Source organism: Mustela putorius, unplaced genomic scaffold, assembly GCF_011764305.1.
Source record: "Mustela putorius furo isolate JIRA1106 unplaced genomic scaffold, ASM1176430v1.1 tig00000785_pilon_pilon_pilon, whole genome shotgun sequence".
In the NCBI taxonomy this organism is placed as follows: Eukaryota; Metazoa; Chordata; class Mammalia; order Carnivora; family Mustelidae; genus Mustela; species Mustela putorius.
The window spans coordinates 2,760,724-2,785,403 of record NW_025421480.1 but is presented as its reverse complement, the minus strand read 5'-3'; positions in this window follow the sequence as shown (position 1 = coordinate 2,785,403).

Below are 24,680 nucleotides of genomic sequence, written 5' to 3'. Positions count from 1 at the left end.
ACAAGTCTTGTGTGGCTTCTGTCTTTTGCAAAACTGGAGGGTGACACAGTGTTAGCATGGACTGGTGGGAGTATATGTATCCACGATACCCATGTATCCCCCTCCTGAGACTGACCACGGTAGGTTCAAACACTTTTTTTTTAAAGAAGTAAATATTGTAGAAAGAGGTGAAGTCTTCTGTGCAGCCCACTCCAATATTAATCACAATCATGAGACAAGTTGATAATATTTGATTATTTCTGTGCAAATTTTTTTATACATCAACAACAATAGTAATAGTGGCAATAGTATTAACACATGAAATGTTTACAATGTGCCCAGCACGATTCTGAGCACCTTCTCTGTACTCTCTCATGACCTCACAACTCCACGAGGTGGGTATCACTATCATTCCCGTTTTATTGAGAAAATGGTATCACGCTGAATGCTTTGTAACTTATTACGCTTTTGAGATGTATTTGTGTTAATATGGGCAGCTCTTGTTCATGCATGTAAGCTGTCACACAGTATTGCTTTATACGGCTATTCCACATTATGCTGACTTAGTCTCCTGTTCTTGACTCTGTGATGGTTTATAATTTTTCACTACCATAAAAATACTGTCAAATGATATTCCGGTGTGTATATATATGCTCTTGCATAGGTTCAGGACTTTCTCTAGGGCAATACCCCTGGAATTGAAATTGCCCCATCACAAAGCATATTGTTAAAATGGTGTGTCAATTTACACTTCCACCAGCAATATTTGAAAGTCATTATTTGCTCCACACTCTTACCAATAGCTGATATGTCATCAGGCTTTTAGACCCTTTTCCAATCTGGTATGAACAAGATAATACTTTACTATAGTTTTAATCTGTGTTTTTCTGACTTCTGGTAAGATTGAGCATCTTAACTTCATCACTGAGACATTCTTCTTTGTGAATTGTCTGTGCCTCCCCAGCTTTTGAGTTTTCGCTCTTGTGCTGATCTATGGGAGTCTTTTAGACCTTTGGTCCTTATTCCTCATATGCTGTATAACAAACATATCTAATGCATAATGTTTGTCATACATCTTTCTACTACTATTTGCCTTGAATCCATGGAGTTCAGTCTCATTATGCTCGTAGGTGTTGCTAACACAAACACCAAACTCCTAGATCCCTCCACTTCTCCAGTGGTATGTCCCACATACCACCTAATCTATCTCTTTCTCCTACGCTTTCCCAGTCTCAAAACACTTTCTCTGTGCCTTACACAATTCATGGTCATGATCAGTAAAATTCCTTATATTCTTAACCCTTCTCTAAATTCTCCTTTATCTTCCCATTAAGAGGACTCTGGCTCACCCTGAGGACACTGCTTCCTCTGTGGCCCACTCAAGTGGTGGCTAGTTTTAGCTCTTGTAGCTTTCATACCACTGGGCAAGAAAGCGGGATATGTATCCTCTTGTCTCCCGATGTGGCTTTCAGATATTATCCCTCTCCTAACCACCACCCACCCCCGCCATGACACACAATTCTATCACATGTTGTGGCAGTTTTAGAATATAGTTCCAGAATTCTTTGATATTTCTCTCATTGAGAGGTTAGGTCTACATCCTTGCCATGAATCTGGTTTCTGCGATGCTTGACCAATGCAATTTAGTGATGTGATGCTGTGCCTGCTTCAAGGTCCAAGTCTCATAAAAACTGGCTGTTTCCACTTCTGGGATTCTGAATTTTGGAACCTAGCCACTATTCAGCCCACAGAGTAGCCCAGGATAGAAAAACAGTTCTCAAAAGCCTTCAATCCCCACTAAGCTCTGAGTCAACAACTAGCACCAACTTGTTGGCCATGTGAGTGAGCCGCCTTAGAAGTGTGTTTTCCAACATCAGCAATCGGCCTCAGCTGACGCCACGTGGGGCAAAGACAAGCCTTCCCCACCAAGGCCTCTTCAATTGCAGAGTCATGAGTTACATAAATGATTGCTGTTTTAAGCCACAAGATTTGACATAATTTGTTACACATCTAAGCTTCCTATCCCTCTAAAATTCTTCTATGAGTCTATACTTTTTTTTTTTAGTGGTAAACTTCCTGGCTTTAAAATAAGAGTCAATCCTTATCAGCTACTTACACATCATGGCCCAATTTCTGCCACACATCCCTCATTGTAATACGAGCCTTCTGATAGAGTTTCCCAGATAAGACAAGTAATTCAGCACTGAATAAGACATTTCTTTCTTTTTAGGTTGGATTTAGTGTGAGACTATAAGCATTCCCTGGAATTCGGCTGAATGAGCACAACATATCCTGACTTCTTTATGTTTTCAGTAGCTCAACTGACTCATCTCTGAATGAAGTCACAAATACTCACCTCAAGAGGAGAGAAACAGGCCTGAGTAGAGAGGCAGTAGGTATGTTTAAAAGAGAGGAATGGTTATGCCTCTTCTCCCCTTTTATCTACCTTTTTTCCAGAAATGAACTCAAGCAATCCCTTTCCTCTATCCCTATCTTTGGATGAAAAGAGGAGGAAAAGTTGATACAATAAGGTGAGAGGTCAGAGAGTGGGATCAGAGGGCAACGCAGAGGGCGTGTGTATATTTTTATAGCACCATAAACTTAAAAAAAAAAAGAAGTACACGACCTATGAAGAAGTTGGTAGATTTGCCACCTATGGACCTGTGAGAATTAGTGATTTGTAAGATGTCACCTACTTTGTGCCTAAACAACCCAGAATCCGAGCAGGTACAGGATTTATTTTATTAATTCTGATATCACACCCTTTACCGTGAGAAAGATGACAGAAGCCTGCCACCTGCCACCAAAGAAGAGGTCTAAGGTTGGAGACGCTGACCTTCCAAAGAACACCCAAGCCTACCAACTTGGAAATGCCTCATCTCACACCACTTCCTCTTCCTGCCCTGCTCCAGATCGCACTTCCATCTCCTGCCCTAGTATTTCCGGGGTTTAGGAATGGGGTTTAAAGAGGACTTCGTGGACTTCCTTGATTCTTGCGTGGAGGGGACGAGGGGGGGGAAAGGGAGTGGTGTTTTGTCAGGAAACACTGTGATCTTTGCTATGTTCATTTGTTTTGTTTTGTTGCTAATGGAGGAATAGCGGGACGACAGCCTTGGGGCTCAGCGCTCTCCTTGACGACCACTGCTTTCACATCCTCAGGAAGGCAGAAGAACGAAGTGAAGTTACTTAATACATGACCATGCCCTGGTCCATACACCTTTCCTTTTATTCACACTAAGCAAGCAGAATGAAATTCCATTTCCTTATTAAAAAGAAAAGGCAGGGAGAGGAGTGAGACTTTTCCTCCTCATGTAATGTCTGAGCTGGAAATCACCTCGGAGATGCGGATTTCAGACTCTGTTCTATGTTATTTTAGACTTTGTTACATGGTCTACGGCCATACCACCCTGAACGCGCCCGATCTCGTCTGTTACATGGTGCTCACAGGCTCTGTGGAGGAGAAGCTACACAGACTTCTTCGCCTACTTCAAACATGGCTCTGCTTTGATTCTTTTATAGGCCTTGGCTTTGTATAAGATTTTATTGAGAAAGACTACCACCAATTTTTTAAAAGCATAAAAATCCACTCATCTTCTTCAATTACCCTCTTTTGCCAAAGGCAAGGCAAAGATGCAGTGAAATAAATGGATTGTCCAGGAACTTCAGTGCACGTCAAAAGCAGAATGAGAATCTGCGCCCTTTAACCTCCTCTCTAGTGTTCTAATCTTTTCCCTACTCGTGCTGTGCATGCTACATGGTTTATCAGCCACGAGGAAGTGGGGACAGGGGTGTTGGGATAAAGAAAACTGACTGAGCCTGGATCTTACCCTCCCAATGAGGAAGTCATCTTAGAGGCTTTAGCGCTTCTCTTACTGCTTCTGCTTCACACCAGGCTCCTCCTGAGCTGGAAACACATGATTCCTTACTGATGATAGTCTGTGCAGCCCCATGGAGGCCATACTGAGCCACACCAGCCAGCTCAGGCTCAGCTTGCAGGCCTGAGTAAGTAGACTCACGCTGCAGAGAATATCCTCCTCCAGGTCCTTCAAGCCCCAACAACTCCAAGGAAACATATATTTTAAGATGTTAATAAAAGCCTATTTCCTCTGTCTCATTGTTGGTGTATAGAAATGCAACTGATTTCTGTTCATTAATTTTATATCCTGGCACTATACTGAATTCCTGTATGAGATCCGGCAATTGTGTGGTGGTGTCTTTTGGGTTTTCCACACAGAGGATCATGTAATCTGCAAAGAGTGAGAGTTTGACTTCTTCTTTGCCAATTCGGATGTCTTTTATTTCTTTTTGTTGTCTGATTTGTGAGGCTAGGATTTCTAGTACTATGCTGTAAAGCAGTGGTGATGGTGGACAGCTATGCCATGTTCCTGTCCTTAGGGGAAAAGCTCTCAGTTTTTCCCCATTGACAATGATATTTTCTGTGGGTTTTTCACAGATGGCTTTGATGATATTGAGGTATGTACCCTCTATCCCTACACTGTGAAGAGTTTTGATTAAGAAAGGATGCTGGGTGCCTGGGTGGCTCAGTGGGTTGGGCCGCTGCCTTCGGCTCAGGTCAATATCTCAGGGTCCTGGGATCGAGTCCCGCATCGGGCTCTCTGCTCAGCAGGGAGCCTGCTTCCTCCTCTCTCTCTCTGCCTGCCTCTCTGCCTACTTGTGATCTCTCTCTCTGTCAAATAAATAATCTTAAAAAAAAAAAAAAAGAAAGGATGCTATAGGGGTGCCTGGGTAGCTCAGTGGGTTAAAGCCTCTGCCTTCAGCTCAGGTCTTGGTCCCAGAGTCCTGGGACTGAGCCCTGCATCCAGCTTTCTGCTCAGCGGGGAGCCTGCTTCCTCCTCTCTCTCTCTGCCTGCCTCTCTACCTACTTGTAATCTCTGCCTGTCAAATAAATAAATAAAATCTTTAAAAAAAAAAAAAAAAGAAAGGATGCTATATCCATTCCTGATTAAAACAATTCGAAGTATAGGGATAGGGGGAACATTCCTCAACTTCATAAAATCTGTCTATGAAAAACCCACAGTGGGGCGCCTGGGTGGCTCAGTGGGTTAAAGCCGCTGCCTTTGGCTCAGGTCATGATCCCAGGGTCCTGGGATCGAGCCCCACATCAGGCTCTCTGCTCAGCAGGGAGCCTGCTTCCTCCTCTCTCTCTGCCTGCCTCTCTGCCTACTTGTGATCTCTCTGTCAATAAATAAATAAAATCTTAAAAAAAAAATAAAAAAAAAACCCTTAAGTTCTTTATAAAAAAAAAAAAAAAAAACACAGTGAATATCATCCCCAATGGGGAAATCTGACAGCCTTCCCATTGAGATCAGGAACATGACAAAGATGCTCACTCTTGTCACTGTTGTTCAACATAGCACTAGAAGTCCTAGCAACAGCAATCAGCCAACAAAAGAAATAAAAGGTATTCAAATTGGCAATAAAGAAGTCAAGCTCTCTCTCTTCACAGATGACATCATACTTTATATGTAGACTCCACCCCCAAACTACTAGAACCATACAGCAAATCAGTAATGTGACAGGATACAAAATCAATGCACAGAGATCAGTTAGTTGCTTTCTTATACACTAACAATGAAAATATAGAAAGGGAAATTAGAGAATCGATTCCATTTACTATAGCATCAAGAACCATAAGATACCTTGAAATAAACCTAGCCAAGGAGGTAAGGGATCTGTACTCAAGTAACTACAGAACACTCATGAAAGAAATCAAAGAAGACACAAAAAGATGGAAGAGCATTCCATGCTTATGGATCTGAAGAATAAACACTGTTAAAATGTCTATACTTCCTAGAGCAATCTATACTTTCAGTACCATCCCGATCAAAATCCTACCAGCATTTTTCAAAGACCTGGAACAAACAATCGCAAAATTTGTAGGAAACCAGAAGAAATCCTGAATTGCTAAGGAAATGGTGAAAAGGAAAAACAAACCTGGGGGCATCACATTGCCTGATTTCAAGCTTTACTACAAAGCTGTGATCACCAAGACAGCATGCTACTGGCACAAATACAAAGACATAGACCAGTGGAACAGAGTAGAAAGCCCAGATATGGAACCTCAACTCTGTGCTTAAATAATCCTCGACAAAGCAGGGGAAAATATACAGTGGAAAAAAGACAGTCTCTTCAATAAATGGTGCTGGGGAAATTGGACAGCTATGTATGGAAGAATGAAACTTACACCATACACCATACAAAACAATAAACTCGAAATGGATAAAAGACCTCAATGCGAGGCAGCAATCTATCAAAATTTTAGATGAGAACATAGGCAGTAACCTCTTCAACATCAGCCACAGCAACTTCTTTCAAGACATGTCTCCAAAGGCAAAGAAAACAAAAGCAAAAATGAACTTTTGGGACTTCATCAAGATCAAACCTTCTGCACAGCAAAGGAAGCAGTCAACAAAACAAAGAGGCAACCCATGGAATGGGAGAAGATATTCGCAAATGACACTACAGACAAAGGGCTGATATCCAAGATCTATAAAGAACTCCTCAAACTCAACAGTCAAAAAACAGATAATCATGTAAAAAATGGGCAGAAGACATGAACAGACATTTCTGCAAAGAAGACATACAAATGGCCAACAGACACATGAAAAAGTGCTTAACATCACTTGGCATCAGGGAAATAAATATCAAAACCACAATGTGATACCACCTCATACCACAACAGATGTTAGCAAGGATGTGAAGAAAGGTAAACCCTCTTAGACTGTTGGTGGGAATGCAAGCTGTGCAGGCGCTCTGGAAAACAGTACAGAGGTTCCTCAAAAAGTTGAAAATAGAGCTACCCTACGACTCAGCAATTGCACTACTGGGTATTTACCTCAAAGATACAAATGTAGTGATCCAAAGAGACACCTGCACCCCAATGTTTATAGCAACAATGTCTACAATCGCCAAAATATGGAAAAAGCCCAGATGTCCATTGACAGATATATGGATAAACAGGTGGTACACACACACACACACACACATGCATATATGTGTGTGTGTATATATATATATACACACATTGTGTGTGTATATATATGTGTGTATATATATATACATACTGTGTGTATGTACACACATATATATTATGTGTATATATATGTGGGTGTATATATATACACACAATGTATGTATATATACACAAACATACACACAACGGAATACTGCACAGCCATCAAAAATGAAATCTTGCCATTGCAATGACATGGATAGAACTAGAGGGTATTAAGCCAAGTGAAATAAGTCAACAAGAGAAAGACAATTATATGATCTTACTGATATATGGAATTTAAGAAACAAGGCAGAGAATCATAGGGATGGAGAGGAGAAAAAATGGAACAGTATAAGCTAGAGAGAGAGACAAACATAAGGGCCTCTTAATCTTAGGAAACAAACTAAGGGTTGCTGGAGGGGAGAGGGCAAGAGGATGGGGTAACTGGGTGAGGGACATTGGGGAGGGTATGTGTTGTGGTGAGCACTGGGTGTTATGTAAGACTGATGAATCACAGACCTGTACCTCTGAAACAAATAATACATTATATATTAATTGAATATAAATGTATGTATGTATGTATGTATGCTCAGGTGAAAATGAAACAAATAAAAAAGGTGTTCACAAGTTTCTAACTTCAAAAATATGACTAGGTAGAATACTCTGCTAAGTCCATGACTTGTGATAGTATTGCAAAGAGATTTCTGCACCTTTCTAACACCAAATAACTTTGAAATGATACAATACTCTTATCTGTATTAATCAGCATGACACTCTGTATTTAGGAACTTACACTTTTTGTTTTGTGTTTCTGCATAGAACAATAGAATGGACAGTTCCTTAAAAGTTGGGATCAGAGTTTGAGAACTTTATTCTCTAAACCTCAAAGTGGGACCTATTAATAAGAACAGGCATATAAAGCTTAGAGTCACAGGCTATCCTGGAAAATGTAGTATTTGTAGCAACAGGTTAATGTACACAGGAGAATGCTATGTTCTTAATAGGTTCTTATATCTCTGAGGAAGAAATAAATAAATTGGCTCCACATAACCTGTGACAAAGTAAAAAAGGGGGAAGTATATGGTGGCCAAATATAAAAATGAAATAAATGATGAGCTTGTTGATGATAGGCAGAGTGAAAGATAATGCATCTGGAGGTAATGGGACAATGACATCCTTTTCAATGCAGCCCAGAACACACTGTTGAGCACTGTCTTCCAGTAAGGACCAGGCATCATAAGGAATACTGATTCAAAGGGAACACTCAATTTTCCAAGCTAATGCTGCAAGGCCTTCCAGATGGAATGGAATAGGGCCAGATTCGGGGCCAGAATGAAAAGTTGTTCATCATCTGGGAAGGACCTTGGAAATGGATGACCATTTTAACCGTGACCAGGCCCTGGAGTGGAGCTAAAATGGTCATCCATTTCCAAGGATGACCATTTTAGCTCCACTCCAGGGCCTGGTCACGGTGTTGGGAAAAGGAAACAGCATTGGTTGCAGTGTCAGCAATGATTTGGAGAAGGTTTTTGCTGGGGAGTGAACATCAGTGAAAAGACTTAAGTTTCAACTTGGGTCTTGTGTTTGCCCATTGGCTGTGTTTTCCAACAATGTCCAACAGGGTCATTTGGCAGTAACGGCAATGTTGATCTTAGTTGTTGGAGGAAAACTGCTAATTCCCCTGGTCCAGCGGGAGGTCAGGAAAATAGGCAGGAAGAGCCTGCTACTAACCCAGAGAGTAGCAATAGATTTTTACCTCTTTTTTTTTCTTTCGAAGTAGAACTAGTGAAATGGACAGAGAACACACAATGGGATATCTAGGAAGTCTACTTTACTGCTGAAAAATCAAAACTGTAGAAAGAAGATGCCTGAACCAGAAAATTGGTTAAAAAAAATGTTTTTTAGAAAAAATAAAGCTCCTGCGTCTTTGACTTCTTTTCTTTCTTCCTGGAAATAATGTTTTACAAAGGTTATGAGTACAGGGGCACCTGGGCGGCTCAGTGGGTTAAGCCTCTGCCTTCGGCTTAGGTCATAATCTCAGGGTCCTGGGATCGAGCCCCACATCAGGTTCTCTGCTCAGCGCAGAGCCTGCTTCCCCCTCTCTCTCTGCCTGCCTCTCTGCCTACTTGTGATCTCTCTCTCTGTGTTAAATAAATAAATAAAATCTTAAAAAAAAAAAAAAGGTAGTGAATTCAGAGACTAACTGATAGACAGTATCAATTTACTATAAAGAGTTCAAACCACCAGAGATTCAGTAGGTTGGAGCAGTTGAGGAAATGATGCCCTGACCTTGGTCTTCAAGGATGGGCAGAACTCACATTAAGTGGAAAGAAAACAGATAAGAGGGGCTTGCTGGGTGGAGGGAGATACCATGTTCAAAGGAAGCAGAAAGCATGAGACCACTATTATTCCTGGTTTAACAGATGAGAAAACTGAAGCTCAGACTAAGTCACTTCTCCTAGGATACACAGCTCAACACTACTATACTGGGAAATAAAGTAAATCTACTTGATGCCAAAATCCACATTCCTTCCCTCAGAACGCAAGTTCACAAGGTTGACAGATACATAAGCAATTACAACAGATGATCATGGATCGAAAACTATCTCATTACTTTTCATTTAGTTATTTTTTAGAGAAATATTTATTTCCTGAACTGATGTCACCTAATTAATTCACATGGGAGGGTCCTTAAAATGGAGAAAAAGGGGTAACATAACATGGCCCAAAGCTTAAGCTGGCAAATTTTTGAGGATAAGGTGACACTGACATGGGGCATCAGGAGAAAACAGAAATGTAGTAAGAAAGGGGAGGCAGAATCATTTAGCTCTAAAATGGTCTGAATTAAGCTGATCATCCTTTTCTGTTCAGACCCAATTCAGATTTTCAGAAATTAGGGTCTCTGTCAAAAGCAGTTTAACAGGGGTGCCTGGTTGGCTTATTGAGTTAAGCCTCTGCCTTCAGCTTGGGTCATGGTCTCGGGATCCTGGGATCGAGTCCCGCATCGGGCTCTCTGCTCAGTGGGGAGCCTGCTTCCCCCTCTCTCTCTCTGCCTGCCTCTCTGCCTACTTGTGATCTCTGTCTGTCAAATAAATAAATAAAATCTTTTTTTTTTTTTTTTTTAAAGCAGTTTAACAGGGGTGCCTGGGTGGCTCAGTGGGTTAAAGCCTCTGCCTTTGGCTCAGGTCATGATCAAGACCCGCATCGGGCTCTCTGCTCAGCAGGGAGCCTGCTTCCCCCTCTCTCTCCGCCTGCTTCTCTGCCTACTTGGGATCTCTGTCTGTCAAATAAACAAATAAAATCTTTAAAAAAAAAAAAAAAGCAGTTTAACATCCTTGGTGTTTGTGAGTTACATACTCTTCTCAAAAGTTCCAGATCAAGGCAAATGGACAACCAGGAAGGATTACCAGTAACCTCGGTGAGTACAGGATCTAGCTTACTCTCACCTGTCTCCAATCCTTTGTGGAATAAAGTGGTAAATCATGCAATGTGTAAAAGAGATTAATCTTTTCATTTAGAGCCACAATTCCAATGTCAGTGTGTCTCTGGCTCCTGCTAGCTTGCTGGGCTAGCACAAGTCACGAGTGACTCGGTGACGGATTAATGAACTGCTCCATGACCCATGAAGTCAGGGGCATGATTGACTCAATCCCTTGCATCCGAAGTTCAAAGTTAAACAAATTTAAGATGTTAGGTAGTTGGTAAGGATAAAATATCTTTAGGATGGCTGTGACTGTCTGAGAAAAGGAGTACTGAAGCCCTTCTGGTGGCTGGAGACAGAGTAACTGACTGTTTAACATTTCTGGTATCTTTGAGGTAGGTACAGCTTCAGCTTCTCAATGATCCCTTTAAAAGTGTTGCCTCCTTCTACTAGAGCCCATGTCACATTCTAACTGTGTATGCACAGGTGTTCCATTCTCAGCAGACTGAGTGCGGGGGCAGTTACAGTATGCTATCCTTATGCACAGGTGTTCCATTCTCAGCAGACTGAGTGCGGGGGGCAGTTACAGTATGCTATCCTTATGCACAGGTGTTCCATTCTCAGCAGACTGAGTGCGGGGGCAGTTACAGTATGCTATCCTTATGCACAGGTGTTCCATTCTCAGCAGACTGAGTGCGGGGGCAGTTACAGTATGCTATCCTTATGCACAGGTGTTCCATTCTCAGCAGACTGAGTGCGGGGGCAGTTACAGTATGCTATCCTTATGCACAGGTGTTCCATTCTCAGCAGACTGAGTGCGGGGGGCAGTTTACAGTATGCTATCCTTATGCACAGGTGTTCCATTCTCAGCAGACTGAGTGCGGGGGCAGTTACAGTATGCTATCCTTATGCACAGGTGTTCCATTCTCAGCAGACTGAGTGCGGGGGCAGTTACAGTATGCTATCCTTATGCACAGGTGTTCCATTCTCAGCAGACTGAGTGCGGGGGGCAGTTACAGTATGCTATCCTTATGCACAGGTGTTCCATTCTCAGCAGACTGAGTGCGGGGGCAGTTACAGTATGCTATCCTTATGCACAGGTGTTCCATTCTCAGCAGACTGAGTGCGGGGGCAGTTACAGTATGCTATCCTTATGCACAGGTGTTCCATTCTCAGCAGACTGAGTGCGGGGGGCAGTTACAGTATGCTATCCTTATGCACAGGTGTTCCATTCTCAGCAGACTGAGTGCGGGGGCAGTTACAGTATGCTATCCTTATGCACAGGTGTTCCATTCTCAGCAGACTGAGTGCGGGGGGCAGTTACAGTATGCTATCCTTATTTGTATTCCTACTTCCTTCTATAGCACAGGCCCGACGAATGTTGAATGGGTGGATGGGGAGACATATGGAGAAAATCATCACTCTCACTAAGGTCAAGCAACTCAAAACTGGCGATGGAATGTTTAACATTAACTTGACGGTGGAAGGAAATAATCCTGAGAAGAGTTCATTTTCATAAAGGCATCTCAGATAAACCAAAAGGAATGTGTATAGGCGATCAAATGAATAATCTGTTGAGAAGTCACCTCTAAGTTTCAGAAATACGTTTTCAAGGAAGGCACATCATGAATGAGGGTATTTACGGCCTTACAACGTTTAATTATAACAAGTTGTAGAATGAGCAGATACCAGAAAAGATCCGTTAAGATCATCGCCCAGATATTTGGCAAATGTGCCCTTTGACCAGTTAATTATTCAAACCATCTGGAGTGATATTTAAACACCACAGTCCAGAGCAGCAGTTCTCGGCTCTTGTCCTTATGTCGTAGAAGCCTTCTGTCTCTCCTCTGGCTCCCCCATCCCTTCCCGCCTCCTCACATCTGAACACTCTTCACCCAATTATGTGTTTTTCATCTTGGTGGAAGAACGGCACAGTGTGAGAAAGTCAAAATCTCCCGAGAGCCACTTCTTTGTTGTGGTTCTAAAATTCTCATATCTGTGGGGGTAAATAAGCAGTTGCAGATGCATCTAAAATGTATGAAGAGCAATACCAGAGGAGAATATTCCCACTATAACCAAAAAAGTTTCTCCAGGCTGGGGAAGATGTAGAGGAAGAGCAGATATGACGAAGGCAAAGACGTGGGTGGATTTCACAGAGAAGATGATACCCTGTTTTCTGGGAAGAGCCCCAGAGAGGTGGCAAGATCATGAGAAATTTAGAGGAATAGCACCACAAAAGAACAGAGCCAGAGAGAAGGACCGGCTTCGGGCAGATTGAGATGAGACCGGGACACAGACGAGCAGCAGGACCCCCATGTCCGGGATGATCTGGCAGCAGAAAGATGGTCCCCATGGTTCAACACAGGACCCAGAATCTGTGCAGAGATTCTCCAGCCTTCACCTAAGAGAAAGGAGCAGTTCGGCAGCATCCTGAATGGACTGCTAACTCAGGACCAGGTTGAACCAGGGAGTCTCAGTAAAAACCTGTGGCGATGAATGGTGCCTCCTGCAACCCCATGTCTGGACTGTGTAAGTCCCCGCAACTGAGCCACAGTACTGCAGAAAACGGGAAGAGAACTGAAATTGGCAGAGCTTAAATTTTCCTTCCTATGCTGTAATTGTGAGTTCAACACACTCATTAGAGATATAGAAGTATAAACAATTTGCATATTCTGTATGTCTAAGTGGGGACTGAAACCCACTTCTGTTATTTATCTACCTTTCTATCCACCTGTCCATCCACCCTTTTCCACCCTCCATCTCTTTCCAGAAAACACCCAAGTCAGCTTGTAAGTATATAAGACCTTTTAAAGAATCGTGGTGCTACCATAATAGATATATTTGTTAGACCAGACATTGCAACTCAGAAACCAAGAGGGACCAGGTAGCCAACACAAATAAAGCATGTCAAAGTAAGCCAGATCCTTTGCCTAAACTTTGTTTTTACTGACCTACAGTGTGTGTTTCATGATGTTGAACATCTGGTTTAAGATTATGGGGGGGCACCTGGGTGGCTCAGTGGGTTAAAGCCTCTGCCTTCAGCTCAGGGCATGATCCCAGGGTCCTGGGATTGAGTCCCACATCGGTCTCTCTGCTCAGTGGGGAGCCTGCTTCTACCGGCCCAGCCCCCACCCCTCCACCGCCCCCGCTGCCCCTCTGCCTACTTGTGATCTCCGTCTGTCAAATAAATAAAATCTTTTAAAAAAAAGATTATGGGTGTGTATGTGTATATATGTATATGTGTATATGCCCATGCACATATATGCACATATATATTTGTGCATGTATGAAATTTTTAGTTATTACATTTTAAATTGTGTAACCAAGTTCTCTGATTAGGAACCAGAAACCTGACAATGTCAAACCTTTCACTTTGTGTTATGCATTACAGGTACTGTGCTTGGCGGATACTATGTTTTTTACAAACTGAAGGTTCAAGACGTCAGTGGAGTAAAAAACAAACAAACAAACAAACAAACACAACAACAACTTGGGTTGGAAGAAATGGGCTGCAGATGTGGTTGGAATAACACGAGCCAGAATGACAAATGGGGCCTGATGATGGGTCTGCATTGCTGGAACCTCACGATCAGACTTCAACAGATGAGGAGCTTCTCCTTATGGATGAGGAAAGAAAGTCATTTTTCCAGATGGAATCTACTCCCGGTGCAGATGCTGTGAAGACTGTTGAAATGACAACAGAGGATTTAGAATCTTACGTAAACTTCATTGATAAGGCAGGCGGCATTGAGAGGATGGACTCCAATCCTGAAAGAAGTTCTTACGTGAGTAAAAGGCTCTGAGCAGCATCACATCCTACAGAGAAACTGGAAGAGTCAGTCAATGGTGGCAAACTTCATCACTATCTTAAGAAACGTCCACAGACACCTCAGCCTTCAGCAACCACCACCCTGGCCAGTCAAGCAGTCAAGATCGAGGCCACACCCTCCACCAGCAAAAAGATTATGACTCTCTGAAAACTCAAAGGATGGTTGGCGATTTTTTAGCAATAAAATATTATTAAATTAAGGCATATTAAATTTAGGCATAAAGCTATTGCACTTAATAGACTACAATACAGTGTAAATATAACTGTTATGTGCACTGGGAAACGATATAAATTCATTTGGCTCTCTTTATTAGGATATTTGCTTTATTGTGGTAGGCTGGAATGGAACACACAGTATTTCCGAGGTATACCTGTATACAGAATTCAGCCTCCTGTGTTTTATGTGGGAATGATGTTTCATTTTATTCATTATAATAACAGCTGAGTACAATCATAGGCTCTTCCAACCAGAATTTTCCCACTGGTTTTTATATTCTGGGCACTGTTCCTCAGTTCTGCACTCATGCCGGTAATATTAATTGTGAATAACAACTTGGACGGTAAGTTCATTTTCAAAAGGTCTGATATCAGAAAACCATTTTTTAGATATACTGTACTAATTCCCAATTTTAAAACAGTAGGTTGGCCACTGCTGTCAGTTAAAGGAGGTAGAGACCACTTTCAGTATATGAAAGTGGACCATACTCTTCCTGGACAAACAGAAACATAGCTTTGTTAGGAAAGAGCAAATGAAATCATGTATTTGCATACCATTAATAAATGCCCCTGAAGGTAAATATTTAAAATAATTACATGTTACAATCAAAAGTTACAATCAAAATGTTGAACATTTTGAACAAAAGGGCCAAGTTTTTTCAAGTGTATATTTTAATGGTTTTGACAAATATATAGTCATATAACTGTCATTACAATCTAGATATACAACATGTCCATCACCCCAGAAAGTTTTCTCATGCCCCTTTGCAGTCAATATCCTTCCCTCTTTGCTAATCCCTTGGAAACCACTGATATATTTTCCAAAACTATAGTACTTTTTCCTAGACATTCCTATTAATATATGAAATGTAATCTTTGATTTTTTCAGTGTTCAGTCATTCATTAGATAAGTATGACACCCAGTGCTCATCACAGCATGCGCTCCCGCTCAATACCCGTCACCCTGTTACCCCCTCCCCCTCCTCTCTGAAACCCCCAGATTGTTTCTCAGGGTCCATAGTTTCTCATGGTTCATCTCCCTTTCTGATTTCTCCCCCTTTGGATTTCCCTTCCTTCCCCTATGGTCCTCCATGCTATTGCTTATGTTCCACATATGAACGAAACCATCTGATAATTGTCTTTCTTTGCTTGTCTTACTTCAGTTAACATAATCCCTCCAGTTCTGTTCATGTCAATGCAAATGGTAGTTATTCATAGCTAAGGAATATTCCATTGCATATATGGACCACATCTTCTTTATCCATTCATCTGGTGAAGGGCATCTTGACTCCTTCCAGAGTTTGGCTATTGTGGACATTGCTGCTATGAACACTGGGGTGCTAGTGCCCCTTCTTTTCACTGCATCTGTATCTTTGGGGCAAATACTCAGGAGTTGCTGGGTCATAGGGTAGCTCTATTCTTAACATCTTGAAGAACCTCCACACTGTTTGATCTAACCCTTCCTGTAAGTAATACCTAGAATTTCCCTTTGATTAACATGAACAAATCAGTTTTTTTTTCCAACAGATCAAAAAAGGTCTTCATCACCATTTAGTGAATAACAAAGCCACCCTATCTGTATGTTCTACAGCAGATTAGGTAGGTGTTGACCTTTCTGTTCATCTAAGTAACAGGGTACACTCTCTTTGGTTCTAGCACAGCAGCATATTTGGGCTTATTAGAGCCAATAATCACATCCAAATGGTAAGACTTAAAATTTTCCAACCCAACATGATTTCTCTGAGCAATGTAGAAGACAGATTTTAGAGTTCCAGGTCCTTGTAAAGCAGTACACTCTGGATTTGTTTCCCTGCAATCATGTTACCACCAAGAACCAACTGTACTCATAGGAGTACCATCTCAAATCACACACTTAATATTTTTGAGTAGTTTGTACTCAGTCTTTCGGGATTCCTAGGGGTGGTATCTCTCCAGGGCCTCTTCTGTCTCTTCAAAATGTTCCTTAGTAATGGCAAAACACAACACAAATAAGATGGTGTTTCCATTAGTTTCAATAAGAAATACTCCAAATGATTTTGCTTTTTCATAAAAATCGTCCTGTAGCTTTTCAGCTCTGTCTTCAAAATGATAAGCAACATCATGTCTGGCTAGACCTCCAATTCCAAATGGTTATTCCTGATCAGGAAACACCATTTCTGCTCAGACAACTGGCACACATTTATAAATATTGTCACCAGTAAGCACTTCTGATTCCAGGAAAAATTTCCTTAATACGTAGCTGCATTTCACAACAGAATGTCATGTATCATAAATTAAGACTTGATGACAAGTTATGCCATTTCATAGTTGACTAAGTACTTAACCTACATAATTCCCATGTTCATTTTGCCGCCTGAAGTTGTATTGTTTCACATTTTTTTTGCATGTTAATTATATAAACATCTTTAATTAAAAAAAAAAAAAAGACAAGGTTAAGTTTTATTTTGTTTGGTCTCTAATTCAAATTAACCCTGAACAAAGTTTGTATTACCAAAAAAAATAATGTAATGAACAAGGAGTTACATGTGGGGAAGCTGAATTTGGGAAGGGCAAATATTCTCATCTCAGGGACGTTCTAGGTTCTGAGGAACTCTGTAAGAAGGGTAGAACTTCAGCTTTTATTTATTATTTACACACATCTTTATTTCTTTCAAAGTGTACGTACAACAAATGAATCATGGCAGTGTCCCCCTTAGTGAGGATATACTCTGTAGCTACTAGAAGAACACCCAGCTTTATAGCTAAGTGGTATTTCAAGCATGGCAAGCAATGAATTAAAACACTAAAACAGGTCTAGTATTCCAAGACAATTCAGGGTTTTTTTTCTTTTCTTTTCTTTTTTTAAAAACCAAGAATTGGGGCGCCTGGGTGGCTCAGTGGGTTAAGCCGCTGCCTTCGGCTCGGGTCATGATCTCGGGGTCCTGGGATCGAGTCCCACGTCGGGCTCTCTGCTCAGCGGGGAGCCTGCTTCCTCCTCTCTCTCTCTGCCTCTCTGCCTACTTGTGATCTCTCTCTGTCAAATGAATAAAATAAAATCTTAAAAAAATAAATAAATAAATAAATAATAAATAAATAAAAACCAAGAATAATTAACATGTAGTTTCAGGTGTATGACACATTAATTACATATGTAATTATTAATTACATGTGTAACATATTAATTGTACATAATAATTAAATGCAATAATTACATATAATTATATGTAATTATATATTTTATATAATTATATATTATACATATAATTATATGTAATAATTAAATGTATGTAACATATTAATTACGTACATAATACAACATATTTAATTAGTTTCAGGTGTTCAACAGTTTTATACATGACTCAGTGCTCTTAAGCCCCTTCACCTATTTCATCCATCCCCCCACCCACATCTCCTCTGGCAACCGAGAGTTTGTTCTTTATGTTTAAAAGTCTGGTTTTGGCTGTTAGAACTTGTACAGGAATTCAGTGAAGTGTCAGGATATAAAATCAATGCACAGAAATCAGTTGCATTTCTTTACACCAATAACAAGACAGAAGAAAGAGAAATTAAGGAGTCAATCCCATTTTTAATTGCACCCCAAACCATAAGATACCTAGGAATAAACCTAACCAGAGAGGCAAAGAATCTATACTCAGAAAACTATAAAGTACTCATGAAAGAAATTGAGGAAGACACAAAGAAATGGAAAAATGTTCAATGCTCATGGATTAGAAGAACAAATATTGTGAAAATGTCTATGTTACCTAAAGCAATCTACACATTTAATGCAATCTCTATCAAGATCCCATCCAGTTTTTTCAAAGAAATAGAACAAATAACCCTAAAATTTATATGGAATCAGAAAAGATCTTGAATAGCCAGAGGAATGTTGAAAAAGAAAGCCAAAATTGGTGGCATCACAATTCCAGACTTCAAGCTCTATTACAAAGCTGTCATCATCAAGACAGTATGGTACTGGCATAAAAACAGACACATAGATCAATGGAACAGAATAGAGAGCCCAGAAATAGACCCTCAACTCTATGGTCAACTAATCTTCAACAAAGCAGGAAGGAATGTCCAATGGAAAAAAAACAGCCTCTTCAACAAATGGTGTTGGGAAAACTGGACAGTCACATGCAGAAAAATGAAACTGGACCATTTCCTTACACCACACACAAAAATAGACTCAAAATGGATGAAGGACCTCAATGTGAGAAAGGAAGCCATCAAAATCCTTGAGAAGAACACAGGCAGCAACCTCTTTGACCTCAGCTGCAGCAACTTCTTCCTAGGAACATTGCCAAAGGCAACAGAAGCAAGGGCAAAAATGAACTATTGGGATTCCATCAAGACCAAAAGCTTTTGCACAGCAAAGGAAACAGTTAAAAAACCAAAAGATAACTGATGGAATGGGAGAAGATATTTGCAAATGACATATCAGATAAAGAGCTAGTATCCAAAATCTATAAAGAGCTTAACAAACTCAACAACCAAAGAACAAATAACCCAATCAAGAAATGGGCAGAGGACATGAACAGATATTTCTGCAAAGAAGACATCCAGATGGCCAACAGACACATGAAAAAATGCTCCACATCACTCGGCACCAGGGAAATACAAATCAAAACCACAATGAGATACCACCTCACACCAGTCAAAATGGCTAAAATTAACAAGTCAGGAAATGACAGATGCTGGCGAGGAAGCGGAGAAAGGGGAACCCTCCTACACTGTGGGTGGGAATACAAGCTGGTGCAACCACTCTGGAAAACAGCATGGATGTTCCTCAAAAAACTGAAAATAGAGCTACCCTATGACCCAGCTACCCTATGAATTAGGGTATATACTGGGTATATACCCTAAAGATACAAACGTGGTGCTCCAAAGGGGCACGCGCACCTGAATGTTTATGGTAGCGACGTCCACAATAGCCAACCTATGTAAAGAACCTAGATGTCCGTCAACAGATGAATGGATAAAGAAGATGTTACACACACACACACACACACACACACACACACACACAAAATGGAATACTATGCAGCCATCAAAAGAAATGAAATCCTGCAATTTGAGATGACGGGAATGGAACTAGAGAGTATTATGCTTAGTGAAATAATCAGAGAAAGACAACTATCATATGATCTCCCTGATACGAGGAAGTAAAGATGCAACATGGGGCGTTTAGGGGGTAGGAAAAGTAAAAATGAAAGAAGATGGGAGTGGGAGAAAGACAAACAATAAAAGACCCAATCTCAAAAAACAGACTGAGGGTTGCTGGGGGAGGAGGGTCAGGAAAGGGTGATGGGGATACGGACATTGGGGAGTGTATGCGCTATGGTGAGTGCTGTGAAATGTATAAACCTGGTGATTCACAGACCTGTACCCCTGGGGATAAAAATACATTATATGTTTTTTAAAAAATTAAAAATTTTAAAAAGAAGTCTGTTTTGGGGTGCTGGGATGGCTCAGTGAGAAAAGCCCCTGCCTTTGGCTCAGGTCATGATCTCAGGGTCCTGGGATCAAGTCCCACATCCAGCTCTCTGCTCAGCAGGGAGCCTGCTTCCTCTTCTCCATCTCTCTGCCTGCCTCTCTGCCTACTTGTGATCTCTGGCAAATAAATAAATAAAATCTTTAAAAAAAATAAGAATAAAAAAATAAAAGTGTGTTTTTTAAATCTCTTTTTTCCCTTTGTTCATTTGTTTTGTTTTTTAAATTCTACATACACATGAGTGAAGTGATATGGTATTTGTCTTTCTCTGACTTATTTCACTTAGCATTATACACTCCAGATCCATCCATGTTGTTGCAAATGACAAGATTTCTTTTTTTATGGCCGAGTAATATTCCATTGTATACGTATACCCTCTCTTCTTTATTCATTCATCTATGGATGGACACTTGGGTTGCTTCTGTATCTTGGCTATTGTAAATAATGCTGCAATGGTGTTACATACATTATTTTGAGATAATGATTTTGTATCTTTGAATAAATATCCTGAAGTGGATTTGTGGAATCATACAAAAGATCCATTTTAAAATTCTCGAGCAACTTCCATATAGGTTTTTATTTTTTACCATTTTACTCATTTTTTAAAAAAATTTAAATTCGATTAATTAACATATAGTTATTAGTTTCAGAGGTAGAGTTCAGTCTCATAAAATACCCAGTGCTCATTATATCACATGTCCTCTTCAATGTCCATTATCCAGTTACTCCAATCTCCTACCCCCCTCGTCTATGGCAACCCTCAGGTTTTTTTCCTATGATTAGGTCTCTTCTGGTCCATACAGTTTTCTATAGTGGAAGCACAAGTTTACTATCCTACAAAGGCGGCACTGGGTTTCCTCTTCTCCACATCATCACCAACACTTGTTATTTCTTATCTTTTTGATAAGTCATTCTAACAGGTGTGAGGTGATATTTAACTGTAGTTTTATTTATTTTTAAAGGTTTTTTAAAAGGTTTTATTTATTTATTTTAGAGAGAGAGGAGCAGGGGGTGGGGCAGAGGCTGAGGGAGAAGCAGGCTCCCCACTGAGCAGGGAACGCAATGTGGAGCTCCATCCCAGCCTCTGGGATCATGACCTGACCCAAAGGCAGACGCTTAATGGACTTAGCCACCCAGGCACTTCTCACTATTGTTTTAATTGGAATTTCTCTGATGATGAGTGATGTTGAGTATCTTTTCATGTGTATGTTGGCTATCTGTATGTCTTTTTTGGAGAAATGTCTATTCAGTTCCTCTGCCCATTTTCTTTATGTATTTTGGATAGTAATCCCTTATCGGCTATCTGATTTGCAAATATCTTCTCCCATTCCACAGGCTGCCTTTTCATTTTGTTGATGGTGTCCCTTCCTGTATAGAAGCTTTTCAGTTTAATGTACCTCCACTTATTTGTTTTTGCTTTTGTTGTGTTTTTGGTTTCAAATCCAAAAGATCACAGCCAGAACTGATGCCAAGGGGTTTACCCCCTATGTTTTCTTCTAGGAATGTTATGGTTTCAGGTCTTATGTTCAAACCTTTCATCTATTTTGAGTTGATTTTTGTGTGTGTGATGTGAGATAACGAGGACTACTTTTCTTTTAGATTTATTCTCTAGCTATTCAGTTGACTTCCATGGGTCTGGTGGCCAGAGATTTTGCTTCTGAAAAATTTCACCATCGCCCTTCTTTCTTGTCTGCTTATGATAGTCACAATCTTAGCTCAGTGAGCTGAAGTGAGTGTGATGGCATGACATGTCCTGTGATGCCAAGCTCTGGAGCTCTGGAGCTCAGGTGTTCGGAGTGCTCCATTTTACTGAGATTACCCTGGTTATATCAGGAACCATGTGATGGACCATGGCCAACTGGAAGTGCTTAGTGGGGCAAAGACATCTTTGTGTCATCTTCATGGGCACAATCATGCAGGAGGTGAGGAGGCACTTCCATGTAGCAGACCCTAGTGGAGCATGAGCCCGAGTCCATGTTATTGCTACTCTTGTGCCTTCCGGAAAATGTGTTTACTTTCTTTGTTTTTTTGATTTTTCAATGGCTTTCCATCACTCTCAGGCTATAAGCCCAGATTCCCAGTGTGATATATACAGCCTGGTGCCCATCTGAACAGTCTGTTGATTCACCTCTGATGTGTCGTCTCTTCCCTTCTTATCCTTCACCTTAGGTACCACTCAAATGAGCATCTCTCTGAACTATCACTGTTCTTTTAACTTCATAACTGTATGTTCTGTTTCCTCTGCTTTCTTTCCTTCCACCGTGCCCACTAACAGGCTAACTAGAGCTTGTCATTCAAAACTCTGTTCTAGTATTACTTCCACTCAATAAATTTACCCTGATTAAGTAGAAGCCCCTTAATTAAGCCTCTGCTTTCAGCATGGGTCATGACCCCAGGGTCCTGAGATTGAGACCTGCACAGGGCTCTCTGCTCAGTGGGGAGCCCGTTTCTCCCACTCCCTCTGCTGCTCCCCTTGCTTGTGCTCGCTCTCTCTTTCCCTGTCAAATAAATAAAATATTTTACAAAATATGAAGCCCAGTCTACTTACTATTTCCTAGACTCTCTGAACCAACATTTATGAAAAATAACATGCTGCTCACATGAGGGAAGAAATGAATGATCGTAAGTGGAAAATGCAGATTTATAGGTTTAAAGTTGAATGTTATCTAGGGAAACCTGTTTTAGCAGCAATAGGGAAGTGATTAAGGAAAAATTGTTTTGCATATAATGTTCTTTCTGTAGTTTTGTGGAAATCAGTCTGGATTGAAGCTTTGGGAATTCTTTTTTTTTTTTTTTAAGATTTTATTTATTTATTAATTATTTATTTATTTTAGAGGGAGAGCAGAGGAGGGGCAGAGGGTGAGGGAAAGGCAGAGAATCTCAAGCAGACTCCGTGCTGAGTGCAGCCCACCACATGGCTCAATCTCATGACCCTGAAACCAAGAATCAGATGCTTAACCAACAGAGCCACCCAGGCTCCCCAAAGATCTAGGAATTCTTAAAGGTACAAAACAAATTACTAGCAAATCAAAAGATTCCACCTGCAATCGAAAGCTGACTTTCTCTGCCCAACAACTTTAAAAAGAATTTATTCAAACTGTTATTTTAATTCCTTAAATGAAAGCAAGAAAACTGACCTACTTTTTTTTCCCCCTTCACTCCTAAGATGGTATGAAAAGAGAAAGAAATCACTGTAGTGGATGTTGTTGTTACCTTGCCCAGATCCTTTCCATTGAGTAGGCACACCCAACCCCCACAGCAATGAGCATCACCACAGAGGGCACACAGCTGCCCCTTCTCTAGAGAACTGCTATCAAGCAGTCAGCCACCAATGACTGGCAGACAGGGAACATACAGTACTGGCTCCCTTTCTCAAAGTGGGCTACCTGTGGTTTAACTCCCTGTGGGACTCAGGCAGAAGCTAGTTGCAGCTGAGATCATATCCTTACTTTCTTTCCCTATCTTATTCCACTCTCCTCCCTTCCCCTCTCTTGAGAGCATTTCTTCAATAGACTGCCTTCATGAGAATCTATCTCAGGGTCCTCTTCTAGGGAACTTGACCTAAGACAGTTATCACCTTAGTAGCCTTAGTAGATCCATCTGATTCCCACTACGAGGACCAAGTGTATTTAAACACTCTGCTGTTGTTTGAAGAAGGCTGGGCTCTTTGTATATCTTACTACCTCTACATTAGAGCCCTGTTCGAGGCCAGCTTCCAAAGTGCATCCACCTTTAGAAGTTTGTTCTGCTGTGGACTTGCCAGATATACTCTCGGATCAAGATACAGCAACCCCAGAAAGCCCAAATGTCCACTGACTGATGAATGGATAAAGAAGATGTGTGTGTGTATGTGTGTATAAATTACTCAGCCATCAAAAAGTATAAAATCTTGCCATTTTGCAATGATGTGGTTGGAACTAGAGGGAATTATGCTAAGTGAATTGAGTCAGTCAGAGAAAGACAAATACCATATGATTTCACTCATATGTGGAATTTAAGAAAACAGATAAACAAAGGGGACAGGAAAGAAAAATAAAATAAGACAAAAACAGAAAGGGAGGCAAACTAAGAGACTCTCAACTATAGAGAACAAACAAGGCTGCTGGAGGGGCGGAATCGGGGGGGGGGGTAGGGTAAATGAACATTAAGGAGGGCACTTGTTGTGATGAGCACTGGGTGTTATACATAAGTGATGAATCCCTATATTTTACTCCTGAAACCAATACTACATTATATGTTAACTACTGTGAATTTAAATAATAAATAAACAAATGAATAAATAAATAAATAATACATCGGCGCCATTCAGGTAAATAAAACTATAATGCTACTCCCACTGTCCCAAATATAGATTTCCCCATAGAGTCCTAGTAGAAATTACCTAATAAAAAGTCCAATTCTTACTTCTAGATCAAATAAGGAAAACAGAAGCAGCAAGACAGGAAAATATTTCTGTGCAAATAATGTCAAAATAATTAGAAATCCCATAATAATTAATAAAAGAAAAGTTGCCCTTATGAACACTCCATCTGAAACATTAGCAATCCAATTTATTGCCTATGATTAAGAGTGTAATTAATAATTCATTGTTGACATGTATTTTTCTTGCTTCCTAAAAGCTGGCCATCACTTCATTATACAGAATAGTGAGAGACCATCATTGGTTGAGATTCCAAAGCTGTGGATTCCAATAATGTTGCAATACACTAAGGCATTTTCAGAAATTAAAAAGCAGGGGCAGGTTGCA